This window comes from Rousettus aegyptiacus, unplaced genomic scaffold, assembly GCF_014176215.1.
Source record: "Rousettus aegyptiacus isolate mRouAeg1 unplaced genomic scaffold, mRouAeg1.p scaffold_m13_p_16, whole genome shotgun sequence".
Lineage (NCBI taxonomy): Eukaryota > Metazoa > Chordata > Mammalia > Chiroptera > Pteropodidae > Rousettus > Rousettus aegyptiacus.
The window spans coordinates 25,004,639-25,029,633 of NW_023416291.1; the positions used below are offsets into that span (position 1 = coordinate 25,004,639).

The window sequence follows — 24,995 nt, forward strand, 5'->3', positions numbered from 1 at the left end:
CCATCCTTTCATAGCCATTGTTGTTTGGTCATCTTAAAGATCTCACTAAAGTTTAGTATATTGGTTGCCCAGTCTCTATTTATAAACAGTTTTACTTTAAATTTCTATGTCCATATTAAGAAAAATAAATTTTAAATCCATTAAATGTTGGATTTAATATTGTGGAATATACATATGACATGTCATTGGATTGTACACTTGAAACCTATTTTATTTTATTAACCAATAAAAGTAAGTAAGTAAATAAATAAATGTTTTAGTTCAAAATGTTTATCAGATTCTTAAGGTGTGGGAGAATGAGAGATCTTAATTCCTATAAAGTAAAAAAAAAAAAGGTAATATCTACTATTTATTGAACAACTACTATGTGCCATAAGCTATTATATAGGTTAACTTGAAATATTCATAATGTGTGAATTATTATTCCCATTTTAAGAGAAGCAAATTGGAAATTTTTGACTCAGCTGGAGGAGGATTGTGGATAGGCTGAGATCTTACACTGTCTTTACTACATTTGGGCATAGATTATTAAAATAATTCATAAATAGAAAATAGTAAAGAATTTAAAATTGCTATAAAATTGAAGTAGCTAAGTAATCTTAAAATCATTTTTATATTTATTGTGATAATATTTATATCTGTTTTAGAAAACAGGCATTAATTCATAATAGGCAAACTAGTATTTAATGTATATTAGCATATTTTAATGAATGTTTCACAGCTACGTTTATAGCTATTTTACTTAGGCATAATATAATAAGAATGATTTCATCTACTTATAAATAGTCTCCACTCTTTAGTCAATTTTCAAGTTGCTGAAATACAAGCAGAATCAACTTACTATATAAACCACACCTTCAGTGAGTTCTAAGTCGTAAACCTGAGGGAATTTAGAGCCACGTATTTATAACTTGAAGCATTAATTTCCTCAGGCAAATCTCCCAAATGCTTTGTAAAGAGCATTCAAACAAGCAACCTGAGAACTGTAGTAGGTCTTCCTCCAGCTACCTGTATCCCCAAGGCAGCCTTCTCAGGCTGAGAAATCACGCTCTATTCCACCCCTTCTCTCACCTGCTCGGGCTTCAGAACCCACGCGGTTCTGCTCGCAACCGTAACAAGTATCTGCGGGTCTTAATCCAACTAGAGTGAAATTATCTGGAGAACGTTTAAAATCATATCAATACTTGGTCTTCACTCAGCGATTCTGCTTTATCTGCTCTAGGGCGAAAGCTAAACCCCATTTTCATTGTTATTTTTCAAGCTCTCCCAAATGATTCTAAAGTGTGGCCATTAGCAGAAAGAGAAATTTTAAGGTAGAGAACAATATACATATATAAAAAAAAATGTTTTATCTTACTTTAGAAGTTCACAAACCCCCAAGACAATCCCGAGCACTAAGTCACAACATAGTCTCTAATATACCTGAATAGTCTCTGGTCTGGAGAAGAAATCTGAATATACTAAGTTTTGATTAACTGATTTGGTATTCTAAAATTTCAATCTGCTTTTGTATGCTACTACAGTGGTTATGAAGTCTATGTGTTTGTCTCTCAAGGTTTGGGAAAAAATGAAGTATCTTTCTTTAGACGAATTTCTACAGGTTATGAATTCTAGGCAACATGCCATAAAAGTTTTGTTTAATGACATTAGAACTTTCTGTTTTGGTCTTAGATCAGTGAGGTGGGACAAGACAATGTGAAGATGAATTCTTAAACTATGTGAAAACAGTACTCAGTATTTTCTACGTGGAAATATTCTTTAATAAATATTTTAATTTATGTAGTAGTCTGATAAACCTATTTTGATACTATTCTTCCATTTTCTCCTTTCTGCTCTCAAATTAAAAACCAGCAGCTCACTTTGGAGTGTCAAAATAGACTTCCTTCTCCTTCGACTGATTATTAGGCCAATAAGAAACAAAAAATGGAGCATTAATTTTTTTGTCAAATTCTGTATTGTGTAATCTTATTTTTGTAACATCTCTCATATGCTGTCATGTTTATTTATAATTATAGAGTTCCTGTTGTTCCTTGAAATACAGCCTATATGTCTCCATTTCTTCTTAAATTTTAAAGTTATGGAAGCAACTGAAGCACCTCTTGAGACCAGCAATATACTATGGGAACTGTTTGCTTGTTTGTTTGTTTGTTTGTTTGTTTATTGGGCTGCTAAAAGTGGCAGTTCCCTGTTTTCAAAAAACAATAGGCAGGAATTATCATTAATAACAATGTCAGCTTTTTGGTATTAGTCTGTTTTGGTATTGCATCTGGATGTTGTCTGATGATCAGAGTTGTAGCTCCCATTTCCCTTTTCTGGTTGCACTGTATAAATTTGGTGATGGAACCAGGGAAACTATCAAGCATTTTCAGGTATACCCAGCATTTTTTTTTTTTTTTTAACGTGCAGCTTAGATTTAATGTTATAGAAATTCTAAGGGCCAAAATGGAGGAAACTGAAAGAAGACTAGCAAACTTCTGCAGTTGTCAGAGTGGTGGTTGAGGGGTAATATGTAGTTGAGTTTTAAACAGTAGATGAGACTTTGGGCTCAAGAAGTGGGAGTAGAAATGAGACTCCTGCATGAAGCTGAGACCCATAGAGTCAAGACCTTTGAGGAAGGGTGAAGAGGAAGAAAAAGTCTTTCCAGATTCCAAGAGAATGACAAGAATCTTTTTTGGTCTTAGTCTTAGGAATGGTGGTGTAAAAATGTCTCCCCTGATTTTTCACATTCCCAGGCATTTTCTGTTTCTCTCTTAGCTGGATCCACATTTATATTTCTAACGTGGACTGAGAAATACAAAGCAAGAGATTAACGTAAAAGATCTGGCGCCATTGCTTCCCCATGGCCACCCTGCAGAAGCAAAAGTAAAATTGGTTTGGAGATATATATTATTATTTTCAGCTCATCTTTCATAGGGGTCTCACAGATAAAGCCCCCACCAAACAAGAGCTCACAGCCCAAAATTACAAACCAAGGGAGAAGTATTTCGCCATGAGCAGAGGCAGTGCATATGTGGGCTCAAGCACAGATACACACACACACACACACACACACACACACAACACACAACACACAACACACATACACACACAAAGATTAGACTCCTAAGAAATTCAGTTAATAGAATTTTCAATAGAGGCTGTCAAATAAAAAAACAAAATTATGAGTCATTTAACTAAGGAATTTAAATGTGAGCAAGAAGAAACACTATATAAACATGAATAATGAATATTTGGGAAAAAATAGAACTTCTAGAAATAGAAATTCTCATTGAAATTGAAATTTAAGTAGATAAGTTGAAAAGCAGTTTTTGAACAGCTTATGAATCTACTTATAAGACAAAATATATGTAAATTGAAATTCCAGAAGAGAATGGGAGATGTTCAAAGTGGTAACAAGTGAATTTTCTAGAATTATGAAAAATATAATCTTCAATTCAGGAACACTAGCTCAGAAGAAGAGATAAATCTGTATCTATACCTAGATACATCTGGGTAGAATTTTGCAATCCAAACAGAGAATGTGACAAATATCCTATCAAAGAACTTCTAACAGCAACAAAACAAAGAAAAGACAAATTTGCTTTTGGCATCATGGATAATTCTAGGCATAGTGTCAAACATGTCTTTTGAATAAAGATGCCCTTAAAAAGCTACATATTAAGTCAATAAGAAATTTTAAAGTTACTTTTTGTCCAAGATATTCTTGAAACAAAAAGTGTACATTAATTCAGAGCTAGAATAATTTTAAGGTTTCAACTTCAAGCTTCTTGAAGGTAGAAACTGCCTTATTCACAATTGAATACTGAGGCTGTTGCACAGGGCCTCGATTTAGGAAAGTGATCAGCAAATATTTGCAAAGTAAATGAATATATGAATGGATAATGTAAAAACTATATGAATGTATTTCACATGAGGCATGATCTTATTAGACAATCAATAGTGCACATATAAATGATCTCAGATATGTTCTAATTCACACTTCATTGTATATAAATTAGTACATCATAATGTCTAGAAGAGAAGGTTTTCTGCTAGGCTATATATTTCAGGCTGAATGAAAGATATTTTCTGTTTTATCATTTTTTATGACCTATACTAAACTCCAAACATCGTACAAATGAACACTATTAAATATAAACGATTTCTGCTCTAAAGGCAAACATACATTACCAATATCTTTGTTGTCTGCAAAACTACTCAATAAAATAATAGAGGGAAACAGGGGTGCAAAAGACTACTCAAAACCCATGGAATTTTGTAACCAGGGCCCCAACAAAAGAATAACAATCCTAATAAAAACACTGTCACAGTAAAATCACCACTCTGTGTGCACCTAGAAACAGTCAATTCTTAGAAGACTTTAATTCTGGAACTCACGCTTCCTCCTTCAAGGTGTATAGTCTTAAAGACAGTCACTATAATAAAGACTAATTTCGCAGAAACTAAGAATCTGAATAAGAGCATAAACATTTTTCATTCATCATTTTTAAGGTTGGAGAATGGGAAACAGTGATGTATTTGCTGCCGGTTCGTCTACATTCTCTCAGATGGTAAACGGAATGCAAAGCATAACAAATCTCTATGCCACTGAACAAACCACTTCTTAAAATAAAGGAGGGATATTTCTTCAGAATATTATTTATTAATTAATTAAGGACTTCAGATATTGGCTGGAATTTCTTTTATTTTGAGAAAGCTCGCCCTGATCAATTAAAGTATTAATCTCCTGGGGATGAGGATGTGAATAAACTGACAACTTCTGCATTATACTGACATCATTTCCCTCTTTACCAACTGCAAGTGAGCTAATTTGTGTTAAGAAAAACAAAACATTAAAATTTGGCAGCATAGCAAAACAGACTGCTTGGGAATGTTTCCTCAACCGCAGCAAAAGAACAGCTATTTTTCCCCTGGGAATACAGAGGTGAATGAACCAATAAAGCACAACTTTCACAGAATTTACATTCTAGTGTGAATAAAGAAACAACCAATCTAATCTATCTCTGAATGAATGTCTACTAGAAAAGTATCAAGTGGCAACATGTCCTCTAGAGAATTAATGTGACAGTGACATTTTGGCTAGCAATTGAATGACAAGACATAGCCAGATGGGAAGACTGAGGGGAAATATTCTGGGTGAAAACTCCTACTGAAAAAGATCATAAATTGAGAAAGAACATGGAGAATTTTAAGAAGTAGAACGGGTCTGTTTAGCTAGAATTTAGTGTCATGGGGTAGAAAGAGGATAAGGTAATACAGGTGATAAGAAAAAAACACATAGCCAAATTTTATGAGCCAGGTTAAGTTTGGATTTTATATACATTTATATACAGTTATATACCAATTACATGCTAATTGAAAAGATTTGAGCGGAGAAATGACACCGTTTAATTTACGGTTAAAAAATAACTCTCTGGTTACTGCAGGAATAATGAATTGTAAAGGAAAGAGTGAAATATATGAAGCCAGTTAGGAGGCTACTTTAGGAATTCAGATGCACGATGATGGAAGTTTGGACCTGGGAAGAAGTTAGGACTAGTGGAGGTAAAGGGAAATGAACAGATTCATAAATAGAGGTAGGGATGACAGTCACTGCTGATGGAGTGAATTTGCAGAAGAAATAGTGAATGAAAGAGTGAAATCAAGAGTAACTTTTAAGTTTAGGCTTGAGAAGGCAGAGAGAAGATGGTGCCTTTTACTAGAATGGAAGACTTTGGCATCTGTGAAACATTTAGTAAAATGGGCAAATTTATCACAATATATTGTTAACTCAAAGCACTTTTAGACTGCAAGGGCCTTGTCAGCTTATGATCCCCCCCTTTTCTTTTTCCACCTACAGCACCTGGTCTTCTTAGGTGGTCTCCCATCCAAGTACTAACCAGGCCCGACCCTACTTAGCTTCCGAGATCAGAAAGAATCGGGTTTATTCAGGGTGGCATGGCCATAGACTAAAAGCACTTTTAAATCAACATATACTTTATAATCTCAATGCTTTTGTAATAATATTCCACTTATATGCATATGCATAGAACTGGAAGACCGTGCACTAAAAGTGTCTACACATAGTAGTTATAAATAGCATATAACAGCTGATATATTAGTTAAATGAGTGAATATTATTAATTCGCTTCACTTTTTAAAAATCGTTTACCCAGTTTCCCATTTTCTTCATTATCTTTTTAAAAAATAATTAAACAATATATTTATAATTTTAATTAGAAAAGCAAAACATAGTTGTCACAGAATACCTGAAAAAATATCAAAGCACAAAGAATAAACTAAAAATTACTCATATCCCACAATCACCTAGATATACTTATGTACACATGTATGTATATATGCATGCATTTATTTAGAATAGAAATTAGATCATGATGTATACCAGGTTTGTAGGTAGAAAGAGAAAGATAAAAGAAAAGAGGCATTAATTATTAGAGATATTGAGAAGTAACTAATTTCTTTTGTGGAATAAAGGCCCAAATTATGGTCTCCTTGGAGGTCAATAGCATTAACTTTCCACTATTAAAAATAACATACATTTGAAAATATTTACTTTCTACCTTTACTCTACTAGCAAACCACTATTATCTTTAGCTCTTTCATCTAACTGAACAGGCTTCATAATGATTTCACCATTTACTTCAGTATAGTGATGTAAAAAGTAAGTGCCAATGAAATCACCTTCATGAATTTACACATCAAATTATGATAACTCTAATGACTTGAAGAATTGGAAGGCTGTCCAGTCAGTGAGAAAGAAATTAAGCAATACTCTAACATTTTTTTCAGAGTCTAACAAAATGTCTAACACTTTGTCTATTTGCAGAAAAATTGTGACTCAAATATAAACTCTGAGGAAAACACATTTCACATCCTCTGTGACATTAAACAATTGTTGAAAATATAAAATTACCTCTTTAAGAAATAAGACCCTATAGCTGTTTGGAGATGTCTTATAAAAACAAATTAAACAAATTTCTATTATGTTTAAATTTCTATAAATTACTTTCACCATAATATATTTTGACAAATTTTATTAAATGGCTAACTCTCAAACCAATCAAGAATATGGGCATATAAAAAAAAGCACAGTTAATATAAAATCCTATCTAAACAGGATAAAGTCCAAACTGGAAGTAGATATAAGTAAATATCTTACTTGATAATTAAGCCGTTTGACTAACTTCAGACAAGCCAGATTTATATGAAGTTGGTAATATTTATCTCTTCTCTTGTTGGAATTAAAAATAAGAGTACTCTGAAATATATGGTTATTGAAAAATAAACTAGTAGAATAAATAGTTTAAATGCTTTATACCATGGTTATTCCTATTCTGAATTTTTAATTATTCTTCTATTCTCCATAAGAGGGTATAAAATATTGTTCACATGAAACATTATTTTTTTACTTCATGGGAGAGGTGAGAATATTTAGTGGGTGATTAAAAATTTCTAGGTTGTGTGTGGGTAAACTTCTAAAAAGCTGAGAGGAAAAAAGTTATCTGTCCCATAACAGAGTGTGAACAGAGGACCAGACAAAGCAAAACTACATTTGTATCATTAGAATTTCAAATGCAGAAGTGAGTTAAAAGACAGTGTCACTAATATTTAATTTATAAGACATAATATTTTGTATTTCTAGCATATTGAGGAATTTAGACTCATTTTACTTTAGGATAAAATGTTCTAAGTTTGGCATTTCTTGACTGGATATTTTTTCAATACAAATGAAAGAGGTGCCTCGTCAAGAGTTGGCATTCCCTTCTGTGGGAATACAGCCAAGATCTTCTATGAATTAATAGAAGCTATTTTAAAGCAGAATGTTGATTTCTTGTCATAAAGAAGTCTCACAGCATTTGTAGTAGTAAATAAGGTTCTTGATTATCCATTGTTTTGCAATTATAATCATTGACTATTTTGAATGATAGGTTATTTAAAAGCTTCAGGTAGGTAATGCATAGATTCAGTCATATATTAAGGTGCCCATCAATGTTTTGCTTCTGGGTTTATCAATAAAGACTTATTCAAATAATTACAGTTTTCTTCACAAATAATACATATTTTCATTTTAATGTCTATAAAAATCCTCTCTACCAGTTTCTACAATGAGCAAATTCAAAGGAAGCCAGAAAATAATATGTTCAGTAACATGTATTTCATCAGTAACTATGCTTCATGAAAATGACATATTTGAAACAGATATGTCGATGTATTAATCTGTTGTATTCTAAGAAAAAGTGAATTGATGTGAACATCTATTATGATCACAATGTGACCTCCCAGTCACACGAAAGCTTGCAGAATGGGCAATGATGTCTTACATGGAAATGCTACCTACTGTACCATTTGATATTCAGTACAATCTTAGTTATGTTTAAAAGAATAGCATGGTTTAAGCACTACAGTCATTACTTCTTTTTAGACTGCCTAAATGCCTAAATGGGCTAGCTCAGTTTAAACCAGATTTCTATATGCCAATCACACGTTTTATGAGCCTAAGACATTCATCTGTTTTCACTTGGGGCATGACATTCTTATGACAATCAATTCCAAAATTTAAAATGTGTTTCTCTTTTTTTGTTAGGTCTCTTTCCTCACCACCCAACAAGGATTTTTTTTTTTCCTTCTAGTCAACTTTCATGGCTTAATTTAATTTCCATCTCTCTTTCTGATGCTTTCTTTGTCCGATCATTCTACATCACATTGATTTCTTCACTTTTTGTAACTTCTATAACACACTCTGTAAGGTCCACATTGTTTTGCATTTCTAATTTAAAATGTAAAACACAGTATCTTTATTCTGATCATATAAATAAAATAATGCTTATTATTTTATTAGGAATATGTCTTTAACATTCCAAACTTTTTGTCAAATTCTATTTTCGTAAATGAACATCAAGCTGAATATTAGTAAATTTCTGCCTCTGTATATTAAAAATATTTGGATAGCATCAACTTCATATAGTTTCAAAATAATATTAAGTATAATTTTATCTTTCATCAGTACATGATCTTCCTTGTTATATAATCTAGTGGTTTCCTCTCTAATTTTTCATTACTAAACCATTTGTGGCGCTCTTATTCATATGCCTACTTCTCTACTATTACATGAAAACAAGACACCAAATACTTCCTGTCACCATGGCACTGTTTCTAATAAGTTATGACCTTTAGAAACCTTGTACTTTCTCCACACTCATCTTTTTCCCTAAGGGACCTTTAGAACATTATTACTCTCTGAAAACTACTCCATCCCCGGTAAATTGGCATGCTATTTTAAACTAAATATTTTTATTTTTTTCTTGAATATGCCATTTTTAAAACTGCATATTTGGAAAAAAATAAAGTTTATGTAGTGCTCTCTTTACCTGGATATTTTTATTTTCTCTGTATAGGGCCCACAATGATTTTCTTTATTTTTCCCTATTTTGAAAATTTTATTCTTATTTATTTCTTTCTTGGTTAGAATTGTTTCTAGATGATTTTATTCAGAATGGGTATGTGGATAACATATTCTCTCAAACTACATATATTGAGTGTTGAATTTATCTAATAATATAGACTATATTATATATTATATATATATATTATGTAGGCATTTAATAATACAGACAGGTAGATAATATACTCTTCTAATTTCCAGAGTTGTAGATGAAGATATTAATGCCAGCTTAATTACCTTTCCTTTATATGTAACTTCTTATTTTTGCAGGAGCCTTTGGAAAAGATGATCCTTACCCTGAGTTCTGAAATTTTACTAACATCTGTTTAGGTGTGTCTTTTTTTCTTATCAGTGCTTTCTGCTGTGCCTTCAATCTTTGAACTTAAATATTTCTTGACATCCATGACCTTTTCTTTTAATACATGTTTAATTATTGTCTCTTTTTCATTTGTTTAAATTCATGCATCTATTCATAGCTTTAATCTTTCTTCTTATAATTTCTGTTTTCTAATTTTTGTTGTTTTGATATACTTTTATATTTAATCTTCTTGTCCACTACTCTGTGTCTTAAAATCATCATCCATTCCTTGTACACTGCATTATATGTTTTAACTTGAAAGTCACATTTTTAGTTCCAGAAAGTCTTCCTATGGTTTAATTGATCCCCTGTGAATGCTCTTTTGCTATAGTTGTTCAATTGTTTTTTTTCTTTTTCAGGCTATCTTCTTTCCTCACCTAGAATTCTATTTAACTAGATTTCAATTCTTCTGTTGAAGTGTCCATCTTTTGTTCCTTTCTCTGGCTGTTGGCCCCCTTAGGGGACTATTATGCTCCTTTTCACTCTTAGTTTTTCTGTCTCTTGAAATCCAGGTTCACCTGTTCTCTATTGGTAGCCATACTTGAACTGGTGAAAGGTCATTAAATCACCTGTCCTTTGTCAAGGTATCTAAGAAGAGTCAAGAAAGAGTCTCTATTTCTAGAATTGTCAATTGTAAGGGCTTGTCCTCTCTCAGTACAGGGTGTCGGAAGGAACAGTTCACTTGTCCAGGACCTGCCAGCCTAGTCTGTAGACTTTTCCTGGCCCATATAGCATTAATCACTGTGTCCATTCAGAGCAGAGCCTTGTGCTGGTTAATTTTATGTGTCAACATGGCTGGGTTCTAGTCCTCGGATATTTGCTCTGAAGTTATTCTGGATGTTTTTGGATGACATTTTTATTTTGAATGAGATTAATATCTAAATGGTGGACTTCCATTTAATCTATGACAAAGGAGGTAAGGATATACAAAGATGAAAAAACAGCCTCTTAAATAAGTGGTGTTGGTAAAATGGGAGATATATGTAAAAAATGAAATTGGACTACTTTCTTCTACCAAATACAAAGATAAACTCAAAAATGGATTAAGGACATAAATGTAAAATCTGAAACCATAAAGCTCCTAGAAGAAAATGTAGACAGTAAACTCTTTCACATTCCACTTAATATCTTTTTGGATATGTCTTTCTGGGCAAAGGCAACAAAAGCAAAAATAAAATAATGAGACTAATCAAATTAAAAATGTTCTGCACATGAAAAAAAGCAATCAATGAAATGATAAGACAACCTACTGAAAGGCAGAAAATATTCTCAAATGATGCATCTGATAAAGAGTTAATATTCAAAGGATAAAGGAACTCAGTTTAACATCAGAACAACAATCTAATTAAAAAATGGGCAGAGGGCCTAAATAGATGTTTTTCCAAAGATGATATACAGATGGCTAAGAGACATATTAAAAAATGCTCAACATCACTAATCATCAGGCAAATGCAAACAAAACCCACAATGAGATACTACATCTTACATCTGTCAGAATGACTATCACCAGAAAATCAACAAATAACAAGCACTGGTGAGATCGTGGAGAAAAGGGAACCCTCACGCTCTGTTGGTGGGCTTGCAAATGGATGCAACCACTATGGAAAACAACATGGAGACTCCTCGAAAAATTAAAAATGGAGCTGCCATATGACTCAGCAATCCTGCTTCTAGGTATTGGTCCAAAGAAACAAAAAACACTCATTCGAAAAGATAAATGCACCCCTATGTTTATTGCATCATTATTTATAATAGCTGAGGTATGGAAACAACCTAGGTCATCAATATTTAAAAGGATAAAGGCAATGCAAGATACACAGACACACACACACACACAAATGGAATATTACTCAGCAATAAAAATAATAGAAATTTGCCATTTGCAACAACATGGATGGACCTAGAGGGTATCAGTGCTAAGTAAAATGAGTCAGACAGAGAAAGACAGATACTGTGTAATTTCACTTATATGTCGAATCTAAAAAGAACAAAAAATGACAAATGAAAAAACAAAACAGAAACAAACCTATAGATACAGAAAACAAACTGATGGTTGCCAAAGGGGAGAGATGTGAGGAATAGAGAGAAAAAAGATAGCGTTAATTTCTCTTTTCTTACTTATAGCCCCAAATCATGGCTAATACATGCCCTCCCTAGCATTCCCACAGACAATTCTGCAGAATGGCTATGGTTGCAAGGAGCATAGTTTAAAACGTGCTGCCTTATGATAAATCCCTTGGAATGGAATTAAGGGACAAAGTACAAAAAGTTTAACTATTTCCAAAGAGCATTCCAAATGTAATGTGTAAATAAAATGGTGAGTAAAGAATACCTGTCAAATGTGAGTGATACTTGACCAATCAGTTGAAGGCCTTAATGGAACAAAGGTGACCTCTGGCAATAAGAAGGAATTCTTCCAGTGGACTGCCTTTGGACTCAAACTGCAATTCTTTCCTGAATCTCTGCCTGGCAGCCTTCCCCATCTGCTTTTGAGCTCACCAGTTTCCCCAAATTATGTGAACCAAATCCTTAAAATAGATTTCTGTCCACACACATACACAAACAAACACATACACATAAATACACATTCTGTTAACTCTGTTTCTCTGGAGAATCTTAATACAAGGCTTGATCACATCATCCTAGCCTCAATGTCTCTTTATTTCAGGAGATGTCATGTTATTTAGAATTAGAAGAACATAAAAATTGTCTGTATTGCACAGTATGCTACAAATATCTATGTTTATTGATCATTTCTGAATAACGACCAAAAATGATTCATAAAGCAAGACTTGCTGTATTTTATACAAATTCCTATTTCACTCTAGTCACAGGTTTTCAACTATGGCTTAATGTCCAAACCAAATGAAATTGCCTTACGCCAAACTGTCCTGCTACATTTGAGAAAGCATCTCGGTGATGAGCTAAACCACCTACTGACTGCTCTAACCAGTCATATCCTCACTCTTAGGGAATTTTAGCCTGAAGATAAAATGAGAGAGTTAGCTTTAGAACAGAAGCACTAGAAGTGGAGTAATATTCAAGACAGAGCTCCCATGCTAGGCAGGAAGAAGGAGCACTTCTCAGGGCCTGACCTTGCCGTGCATCTACAAGATGCTGGGAGGTTACTAACACTACAATGTCACCTGCTCGACTTTCACATATCCTAAAGTTAAGGCAGGTTGCTAATAAAAGTATTTTCTGCTTTTCAGCACTTTCATGTTTATCGTTTAAAAATTTTTTCCATTAAGCTGATCAAAGTAACCTGTCTGTGTGTCCATTACTTTCCATATTAAAAAAACATGATTGTATTTAAAATAAATATTAAATTATTAACTAATATTAAAATTTAGAAAATACTGTATTTAAAGAATTATTTAGAACTATTTAGAACTATTTTAAACAGTGCAAAAACCTTATGGGAGTGTATATTTTAATTTGAAAATTTAAAAAGTATTGTTCATTGTCAAATACATTTTGTTGATTGTTAAAAAAATTAACATCTCTTTCATAAAAAGAGGTAGCTTTGTTCTTTTTTAGCAGTTAAAAAACATTTTCCATAACATTGTTTTTGAACTTGAAAAGTCATTCCTCAACATTGGTTTACTAACACTTTTATAATATTAGTTTTGATTAAAAATAAGTTAAATACAATTTACAATGGGTTAGACTGCTGACTAGTTTATGCATGCCTGCTTATTTTAACAGAAAAGTGTATTTAAAAGAAAAATAGGAAGAATCATATAACTTTATGATTCTTCCTATTTTTCTTTTAAATATTTGTATTTACTGGGGTGGGGTGGGGTGGGGTGAGGAGTCCCAGCTCCGGTCTGGTTGTTCCAAGTGGTGAGATTTAATTCATCTGATGAACCAGCCTAGAGGCATCTGCTGGTTTAAATTTATTTTCCTGAGGGTTTTCACAGATTTGCAATGTTCTCAGGTAAGCAGTGGATCGGGGGGGGGGGGGGGGAAGTGCGTAGAACAGCCAGTTGTTGTCTACCTGATATCAGTTCCTGGTTCAATTTTAGAAACTTATAGCTGAGTTCTTGTTACAGAACTGTTTTAAAGAGCTGTTTTGTATGAAGACCTCTTTGAGAGTGTGAATTGCAATTTAGCTGTAATAGTACATGGATAAAAAGTACAAGACAGTAAAGGAAGCAAGGTGTTCTCCCTACCCACTTCCGTAGGGAATCTTCAGGTAGAGGGCTGTGAAAATGCAGGAGGATGCCTTAAGGACATGATGATGTGCTTCTTTGGGAGCACTGGAGATAGGATCCCAGTGCTGATGGCAGTGAGATGCTGACGTGGAGTAACTGTTGACCATCAGTTGGTAAACTTGCAGACTTCCAAACATCGCGGAAGTATGATTATGAGTTATAGAAAGGAGACTAGGGGGTCTCTATATAGTGGAGAGCAGGTCAGAGAAACTGAGTTATTACTATTAATATGGTGTCCGTTATACACACAGGTGGATAAAGTACAGCGCAATCCAGGTTACATGTGTTACAAATGGCAATTAGTCAAAGAAAAGTCAAGAAAGAGATAAGAATAAGAATGTACAAAGACAGGGTTGTCTCAGAATTCACTGAAGTTATGGTATTAATTTGAGCATATATATGTGTGAGCATGTGGATATAATCACTTGATATACATATATATTATATATATGTGTACATTCATAAAGCTCACATGAATAAAATCACACAAATCACATGTAGAACTACTTTTCTAAATCTGTATCTTTGTTTTAAAATATTATTAATAATATTTGACCATCCTTACTTTATAGGGTTTTTATGAAAAACATTGAGACAATGTACAAAAAGATCACTGTACTTATGTTAAAGCACTATGCATATGGACAGAATGGAATGAGGGAAAATGTGGCATAAAGGAAAGAATGATATAAAATTTATAGTAAAAAGTACTACTAAGTCTTTGTCACAAGTATGACATTGACTTTCCAAATTTAGATAATATATTTAATGTCTTTGTTCTGGTTATAAAGATATTTACAGGGTATGTGCCAGAGGTTTATAAAATATTGTATTAAGTTATATGCAAATATTTCTTTTATTATAAAACATAAGAACTAAAAATGATTGTAAATCCAATAATGTCTTTGTTAATAAGACATTTGCTTTAATTTCAAAAGTTATTCCTTAATAATTATTATTCCTTAAAACAAGATAAAATAATTATATATTATGAGTGGATTCTACTACCAATATATATATTAATTTATGGATACTACTAAATTCTATTAATTTGTTATCTAGGTCAATATCTATTAAGTTACTTTAGTCATTCTAGTTCAGTATTGAACTTCTATCCCTAAGGCTCCATTGGTCACCATGGAAATTTAAATCATTTTTAAATGCCAGACAATATTAATTCCCTTGTGCTCTCTGGCCACTTCTTGTTAGTAAACATAACACTGTAATAAATTAAATTCCTTATATATTAAATTTTACTTTTCAATTGTTATAATGTCTATGTTTTATAAATAATGCAAGTTTCTTATATACATTTGTGAGCAGAGATATCTTCCTTGCTAAGCTTCTAGTATTCCTGAGAATAACTTATGTCATGTGTCTGTGACTGCAAAGTATCAGAAGGGACAACTGCTTTCCTCTGGAATGAAGACTGCTCAAAAACCACTGTGACTCACTCGAAGAGAGTTAAATCAATGCATTTTGGGTTTTGAAGTCTGTGTCTGGGAAGCATTGCCATCGGTGTCTGGTTCTGGCACTTTTCCTTCCCTAGTGGGCAAACACACACATTACCTCTATAGCACACACCAGGTAATGGAGCCAAGATGGCTCAGAACTCGTTACTAATAAACTTGTGCCAGATCCTGAATATGAATTTTGGAGGAGGTTCAAATAATCATTTGCATTACTGTGAATTATGCCCAAGATACAAAGCCTTAATGATAATTGGGCTCAAATGAATTACAGTCCCCCAAATCATGGGAAACTCTCAGTCATCACAGCATTAGCGTGTGCCAAAAACTTTCTTAATATCATTATGGTGGCATCAGAGTTGCAAGTCATCAAAATGTATTCTCTATTTTTAGTTCTTATACTCTTCTTCCTAAAACTTATATAGGCTACGCAAGTACCTAAATTGTGTAACACTAAATGCAAGAATGGCTTTAATTCTAACTAAGAAGCAAAGCCACAGCAAAAATAGCAAATCTAACTTCATGGAGTTTCAAAATCAGAGCTACGATTAGCAGAAAGATTGCCATTGATGTCGAGCTACAAATATTAAATATAGTGGCTATTAGAGTTTTTTGTGTGGCAAGCTGCTAGAAGATGCAGTTTCATACTTCACACTTACTTAACATCTGGAAATGGTTAAAACTGGAAAGAACAAAATTAGGTATAAAACTTCAAGAAAATGAATGGCAGGCAGAAAGTCAATTTAATCTTAGTTTACTTGATCCATTTAGAGTCAACTCTTGCTTTACTCAGTGTTTCTCATCTTTTCTTTCTTGGTTCTTATCTTATATCTTTGCTCAGCAGAACATTTTCCTAATTTTTTCATGATCGAGAGTTATCTATTCATAGGACTCCTCCTAAATGTGGGACATTTATAATCAGAAAAAAAATATTGAAAATCACAGTTAACATATAAAAGGGATTTTTTAACAAAAAATAAATACAATACTTAGAGAAAAACAGTTTTGGGGCAGATGCTCACAAAATGTTTGTTTTGTAATAATGAATTCTAAAGTAAAGACAGTTAGCTCTACTTGAAGTACAAGTAAATATAAAACCCCTAGTGAAAAATACTGAGAGAATTAGTGTCAACCGGCTAGATTTGAAGGTATGACAAAACTTTGCCAGGTGATTGAAGTTATTATCATATAGACATAGGGACCAGGGTTATGTGACTATACAAATAACTATTTATTGAGCATATATCACAGCTCAGATAGTTTAATTATGTAATTTATTTAACACTTAAAATAACTCTGCATGATAGATGTTATCATTAAACCACATTTTACTGGTGAGAAAAGTAATGCTAATTAATCTCATGTAAACTTGCCCACAGGAAGTTGATATTTCTAGAGGGAGGTATTCCAAGTTTTACAACACATAGTTAAATTAAATCATTTTAAAATTAAGCTTACCTTATTTTTGAATAAAAGCTGATTTAAATCTGAGATATTTCAACACTTCTATTTTCATACTGTAATACTGAAGAGATTATTTTCTAGACGATTGTCATCCCATTCAGTTTTGGCTAAATTTTGTTTTATTGTTAAACATATGATATACCTTAACAGAATGCTCAAAATCTTTTCATTTCCATTTTACATTTTATTACTATATAATGACTGTCAAAGGAAATATTTCATTAAAAGTTAATTCTAATCTAGTGAATAATAATGAATGTTATTATTTGGTAATACTTCCCAAAGTTGACCACCTCCCAACAAATCTCATTATAAAATTTATTGAGAGCACATTATAGATGTGTAAATTGTACTGAACTAATAGCAATAAATAATGTTCATTGTTGGTAGTAATGAAAAAAGCTTCCAGATACTATTTTTAAGAGACATGAGGCATTGATAAAAGGGGACCAGGAGCCATTATAGTTAGAGTAAAACAGCCATTTTTTCACTTTCTGAAAGCAAAGTAGTTACGGTTTCTCCCAAATGGAGCACATTTCTGTTTCCCATTCTGTTTGGTTGGCAACCTTATTCAATTATGTAGAATAACGACATTTAAGAGCAAAATGGGTCCCTGATCAGCACTAAAGAGAGCTGTTGTTTAAGGAACTTATGATAGCATACTGCTAATCATTTTAAAAATAGTACATTCCTACCTCTCAAATCACGTTTTGATTCATACCCGTTAGATGTTTTGCTATGGAAATTAACAGCAATTAGTGTGAACCCTTAGCAACTTGGATCATGAGGTTTAAGAGGGCCTGGGAAGCAATCTCAGAAAAGAAAAATAGCAACCATATTGTGTCGGGTTTTCACAATACTTTCCTAATACAGCAGTGCCATTATTCAAAAGCCCAATTCAAATGATTCATGATAATGTAGTGACATAGAGCCCTTGGGCAAGAGATTATATTTCAGGGAATCATAAAATTTTTAACCCATTAAATAAATACCTATGTATATACATATAGACAGAAAAATAATTGCTATAAAAACTAAATACAGTATTGCTGGATGGGAAGAAGGTTGGGGGTTGGGAGGCTGGGTGAAAACGAAAAAATTAAGAAGCACAAATTGTCAGTAAAAAAAAAAGCTAAGCAGGGTAAAGAGATAGAGTGAATGAAAGCAGCTATATTTGTATACAATAATATTGTGATTGACAGGCACAACTAAGAAGGTTTGGTGATTTTAATGAAGGGGAGAGTGGATTGTGAAGATATGGATTACAAATATTCCAGGCAGCTAGTGAAACATACTGGGGCCTGTTTAGCATACTTGAGGGCAAACAAAGAAGACAGTGTGTCCAGTGGAGAAACTGAACATTAATCAGTAGATGATGAGGACAGAGACATGTGTCAGGGGTAGACCATGCGGGATTGCAAAACCATGGAATGGAATTAACTTTTAATATAATGACCAGCCTTTGTAGGGCTTTGAGCAGAGGAGTGAAGAGATCTGATGTTTATTTTTAGAAGATCATTATGGTAGCTATTTGGACAGCTGACTATGTGGCAAGGAGATCAGTTAGGAGGCTACTGAAATTCTTTAGGCTAGAAAGATTGTGATTTAGATCCAAATGACTATGGCATCATTAACAGTGACAGTTCCTCCAACAATGCTGCACGCTTTTCAAGAGGCCCTGTACTTCATTTATGTCTATTTTTCTTCCAGATTTTAGAGCAGTATTTGAATTATAGTGGCATTTAAAATATTTGTTGAATAAGTGAGTAATAAATGAATAAAATGACAAGTCTCAATAAAAACCTTAGATATCTAAAATTATGAGTATGATTAACTAAGACAAATGGAAGTAATGGAAAGTTAGTTATAAATTTGTAGGATTCCTGAAATTCATAGTGGAATACATGAATTAATTATAATTATATGAGAATATAACCTATTTCAAAGAAATAAATCAAATACAACAGTTCGAAACTACTTTTTTTTTTTTTATATCAAGTTGACCCACATTGAAATCTAAAACCAGTGATAAACACACCAGAAATCTTCTGAGTTAGAATAAAAGGAAGGGTTGAAAACAAATTTTCAAATTTCAAAACTAAAAATAAGTGTTTCCTAGAAATATAGATCAGTGGTCTTAATTATTTCATAAATCACGTGTGCATATGTGCATATGTGCATATGGTATACACATCTGTACCACTCTAAATGGATGACTTAAAATTTTTCACAAATATAGCTGCCTTCATTCACTCTATCTCTTTACCCTGCTTAGTTTTTACCACTTAGAAACGGATTTTATGAGAATTAGAGAACATCACATGTTAAGACAGAGCTACCTAAGCTAATGGCATTTTCTTCTTAACATGCAGCACAAGTTATTATATCCATAGGTCAGGAAAATGCCACAGGCAGAGTTTATCATTATTTCAGAAATATATTGGCATTTTTTTTCAAATGGTATATAGAGAAATGTCAGCTGGATGGCTCTTTAGCTGCTTGCTGTCGCAATTATATTCAATGTATATTGAATAATAGATCAATATCAATTTATACATTGTTTTTCATATTACATCAAAGAAACCCATAATTTAGTTCTTTCCATCGAATTTTTTATATATAATTTGAATCATCATTATAAATTTTGTGATTTATAATTTCAAACCATTAAAACCTGAAATCTAGTGTAAGTTCGCATATGACATGAAACTAACTAAATGAAATGTAATGGGATCACATACATAAAAATATCTCTCATATATGATTGTGTTAGTGACAACTTATGAGAAAGAGAAATCATAGAATTAATTGGAAGAAAATAAAAGGTTATCTAATATCAGGATATGCTTTTGTCCTTGAAAATTTGGTTTACCTCTTCCAGGAAATCCTCCTGACCCTGAAACAGTATATTGGATACTCTTCCTCTGTAGGTAAATTGGTTTGGTTAATGTTAATCCCCAACAAAGAAGTATAAGATTATGAAATAATAAAAATTCTGGGTTTCTTCGATTATCAGTTAGAATTCTTCTAACAAATGAAAAGAATCCCTTTAATTTGCTCTAACTGTAAAGGCACAGATGTACTGAAACAAACAAACAAACAAACAAACAAAAAACCCATAATGCTACACCTAAGGTCATGGTTGCTCTTTTTCAATTTACTTAATTCAAAAAATCTCCATTTACTCAAGGATAGAATCGATATCTTCTTTTCTTCATTACTCACCTGCCCCCTTTCCCCCTACATACCACTTACTTATTTAAAAAATTATTTCAGATACCTGATATTCCAAAATTACCAAATATACCATAAAGATGCAATTGCCAGAACAAAATGTGAAATGTCAATATTAATAAAACCACTAACAAACCATTTAATAAAATACATGCTGCTTTTTATGCAAATATACTTTTATAAAGGTTGTTGAGATTTCATTAGAAGGCAGTTTCTAGATTTTCATATTTTTACGATAATTTCACTATTAAGAAGGCCGGACAATTTAAAACACAACTAAAAATTAAAATAATAAAAATTAACAAACGAATATAAAACATTGGACCACAGAGCAATATAATATACTTAAAGTGGCACTTGGAGAGAATTTAGGGCCCTAAATGCTTATTCTATAGTAGAAAAGATTGGATTTAAGACACTATGAATCAATTTTTAAAATTTAAAAGAAACATGGTGAAAATCAGAAAAAAGAAATAGTGAATATAAAACTAAATCAATGAGAAAAAATATAGAAATGAACCAAGTCATAAATTGGGTTTTGAAATGATATAAAGTTGACAAATTTCTAGTGCAATAGATTAAGAAAAATGAAAAAAGACACAACTAAACAACATTAAGTATTGTAGACATTATGAAATCTTTAAGTGGACATTATGAATAAATTTTTAAATAAATATGAGCATTTTAACTCAGTATTTAAAAATCTTTGCCCCAAGAAAAGTCCAAGTTCAGATAGTTCACCCAGAAGATTTCCATAATTATTAATAAATGATTCTAATATACAACTAGTAATTACAAATTGTGGAAAATAGGAAGTATTACTCAAGTCATTTTATGAAGCTATCATTACATCGTCACTAAAACTTGACAAGAAGCCCATGAGGGAAAAAAAATATTCATGGCCTATATTTATTAATAAGTAAATATTCAAAATACAAAACAAAATATTAGCAAGCTAGATCCAGTAATAAATAAAAAGACATTAAATTCAGAATTGCAAAAGTCTGATTTCCATTAGAAAATCAATAGATAAAATTTACTTAACTAACAGGTCAAAAAATATATATCTTATCTATTTCAATAGATGCAAACAAAAAACCTTTAATAAACATTCATTTAGGTTAAAAAAATAAAGTCACAAACTCTCACCAAACGAGATCCAGGAGGCCTAGCAAACATGATAAAGTGCATTATTTTCATTAAATAGAGAAAATCTTAACACAAGTGTCTAATTTTATATTGTCAGAATCATAACAAGTCAAGAGTAGCCACTAATACCCGCTGTTCAAGATTATACTGGAGTTCCTAGCAAGCACAGTAGCAGAGCAAAAACATTAAAATTATAAGGTCTAGAAAGGAAATAAAAGTATTTATAAAACACTGTCATTACTTGTAGATCTTACAAGATAGATATCACAATGTAGATATCTATTTGCAAATCCAAAATAATCTATAGGTAAATAATTATAATACATAAAGTTTAGCAAGTTTTCTAAATTAAAATCAATATTAAAAATTATTAACATTTCCATATACCAGCTACAAATAATGTAGAATTTCAATAAAAATTAATAACATGTACAACACCTGCATAATATTAATTTTCTAGGAATAACATTAAAAAGTCTGATAATAAAATTACAGACACATCCTTAATGATAATGAATACGCAGCAAATAAATATAATGTATATCATGAAATGGATGATTTTAATACTGAAAAAAGTCAGTTAACCCTTAATTTAGGAATACAATAATTTTAAAATTCCAAAATTTTGTGTATCTGCACATGTGTATATGAAATCTGACAAGCCAACTGAAAAATTTAAAGAAAGCCATAATGTTAAGAATAGTAGTACATTTTCAAGGAAGAAGAGAAAAGAAAGTAGAATGAACTTTACTAGATATCAATAATTATTATAAAGATATAGTACATAAGATATTATGGTATTAGCTCAGAGATTTTTACTCACAGAACAGAACTGAGAAACCAGAAAGAGAACATACAAATATGGAAACTTGACATGTAATAGAGTCAACACTGATGAGTGATGGAGGAAAAAAATAAATTTTCCATTAAATGGAGCTGGGAATTGGTTATCTAAAGGGATGAAAACTAAATAAATATTTGATCTCTATTTCACATGAGATGAAAATGAAGACTAGTTGGATTTAAAACCTAAATGTAAAAGGTAAAATGCTATAGCTTTAAAAGGATAATATAGAACATCAGTATGACCTATTCTTTAAAAAAAAAAAAATGATTTCCAATTTTGACTACATCAAAATGAAGAACTTCTATTATTAAACAGCACATAAATATTTTTTAAAATATAGTCTACAAAACATGGTATAAGATATATTCACCATATATAGCCATGAAAGGATATTATTTATAATAAATTAAGAGCACTGTGTAGATCAGTAACAAAGAAAATAAACTCAAAAACCAAAAATTAAAATAGGGATATTAACAAAAAATGACACAAACAGCCCATAAGCATAAGGAACATAACAACTACATTAGAAATTAGGATAATTCAAAGTTAAGTGATGAGAGATGATATAATACAACCCAATTAGGAAAAAAAACAAAAAGTTGGACAATATCAAGTGTTCACTAGGACACAGAACATTGGGAATTCCATCCAGTATTTATTGGAGTGAAATCAGTATATTAACTTTGGAAAACAGTTTGTCATGAGCTACATGACCCATTTGAAATGTGTAATTCTTTAGACATACAAAATTTACTATTAAAGAGGTACCCTAAGAAAATATTGTCTTTATGCTAAAACCATGCACAAGAATGCTTATAACAATGTAATATATAATTACCCAAACCTGAGAACTTCCCAAATGTCCACGAAGAGGATAATGTTATAAAAAACTAAACAGTAGAAATAAATTAATTAGAATTATACACATTGACATGAATAAATCTCAAAAGTAATTTTAAAGAAAAAATCATGCAGTATGATTCAATTTTCAGATAAATTCCAATTACAGACAAAATATAACTACTACAGAGGAAAATAAGACTAAACACACATTTTAAGACTTGGAGGGGACAGAACAGCACACGTGATCCTTTTTTTTTTGGGCCTAGATTTTGGGAACAAAAAAGATTATTTTATTTTGACTCTTTACCTACATGTGTGTTTGCATGTGTTTACTGCTTTTACTTTCATAATGTTTAAAATGATAAATTATAGTTCATTGTATTTGTCATGTATTGTCCATATATCATACTAGTATTTAAAAAGCTTTTTAATCCCACAAAATTCGCACTTTAGAAAATCTGTTACATTACAATTTATTTTGACCCAACTGAGAATGAGGATATAAAAGACATGTATCCAGGAGGCAGAAAGGGTAGTATGAAGCATAAATAAATGTGATGTTCTGGATTTTGTAACCAAAACTGATCAGTAGAAGCAAAGAGTAGGCATACCAAGCCAAGTGAAAGTAACTTTGATGAATTAACAATGACAGTTATTTTTAGTTGAGTTTATAATATGTCCAGATATTTGGCCAATTACTTAAGGTATATGATCTTTAATCCTTATAGCAATTCTGCAAAGTAGAATATCAGAAAGATAAACTGATCTTTCCCTTAACCCAGCTCAAATATAGAAAAGCTAGAGTATGATCCCACGTGTGTCTCTCTCGCATATGTGACCTTGTCATTTTTTTATGTTGCCCAAATATTATTACGTAACGTCCAAGACTGAGGTATAATGGAGCACGATAAGACCTAGCTTTTAATCTAGCTCTGAAAATTATTAGCTGTTTGACTTTGGATAAAATTTAATAGATAAATTTTTAAAGATTTAGTGGATTAAAAAAACTTATCAGAGTCATTATGAGGCTTAAAAGAAATACATATGTAAAACACTAGTACAAAGCATCTATTCAATAAATTTTAGCTTATTTTATTATCACTATTATTAACACTTGGCAGCTTCAGTTATTTAGATTATGTAAACATCTTCAAAATATTTTAGCATCCTGAGGTTAGAAAGAGGAACAGATGGTTTGATTAATATAGGGTTGATCAAGTAAATAGAGAAAAAAGATAAGAGGGCCCCCAAAGTGAGGATGCTGTTTCGTAACTGTTCGTGGGGTCAGGCCAAGGTAGCAAGACAATGAAACCTGGAAGAGAATGATTCTCTGAGGAATAGAGAACATCCTTGGGAAGAGGAGCTTGAATGACATCAGGGGAAGAGGTGGCATGATTTAGAAAAAAGGAATAAGAGAAGAAAATGAAAGAAGGCTGTGATTATATCAACCACACCTGACTCAGGGCTCAGACCGTTTCACAGCCTGGAACAATCTCAGGACTGTTAAAATGCCCTCACTCCCGTTTTTCTGACAGAACGAGTTACGAAGAAGGCTGACCAGCAGGATCTCGCACTGTGGCTGGTTGTAGTTCTGCTGCTGATTTCACCTGGAATGCAGTGTCTCGGGGCTGCTCAGATGTCTCTACCAAACACACCTTCTCTATTTCTGTGACATCCTCACAACGGAAAAAAAAAAAAAAAAAAAAAAAGAACTAGATCTCCTTTGGTCAATTAATATTACATGGACTTCCTATCATATGGTATTGGCTCTCATTCAATTTCTACTTATTCAATTTTCTGAATCCTGTTTCCAGCAACCTAATTCTTCAGTACTTCTAGAAAATTTTGCTTTTTCCTGTTAATTTTTTCCAAGAAGTAAAATGCTTCCTCCATCTCTAACTCAAGATGAGAATTTTACTACACACATACAGACCTACTTCACTGTGTTTAACTGCTTGTCTGTTTGCCC

General features: G+C 32.1%; 1 protein-coding gene and 1 pseudogene across 3 annotated transcripts in view; both read right to left on the reverse strand.

The window, feature by feature from the left end:
* GALNTL6 (polypeptide N-acetylgalactosaminyltransferase like 6) overlaps nucleotides 1-24,995 on the reverse strand; it is an 881,484-nt gene that overhangs the window by 542,810 nt on the left and 313,679 nt on the right. The gene's annotated exons all lie outside the window — the stretch shown is intronic.
* On the reverse strand, nucleotides 5,831-5,949 carry LOC118612797 (annotated as a pseudogene).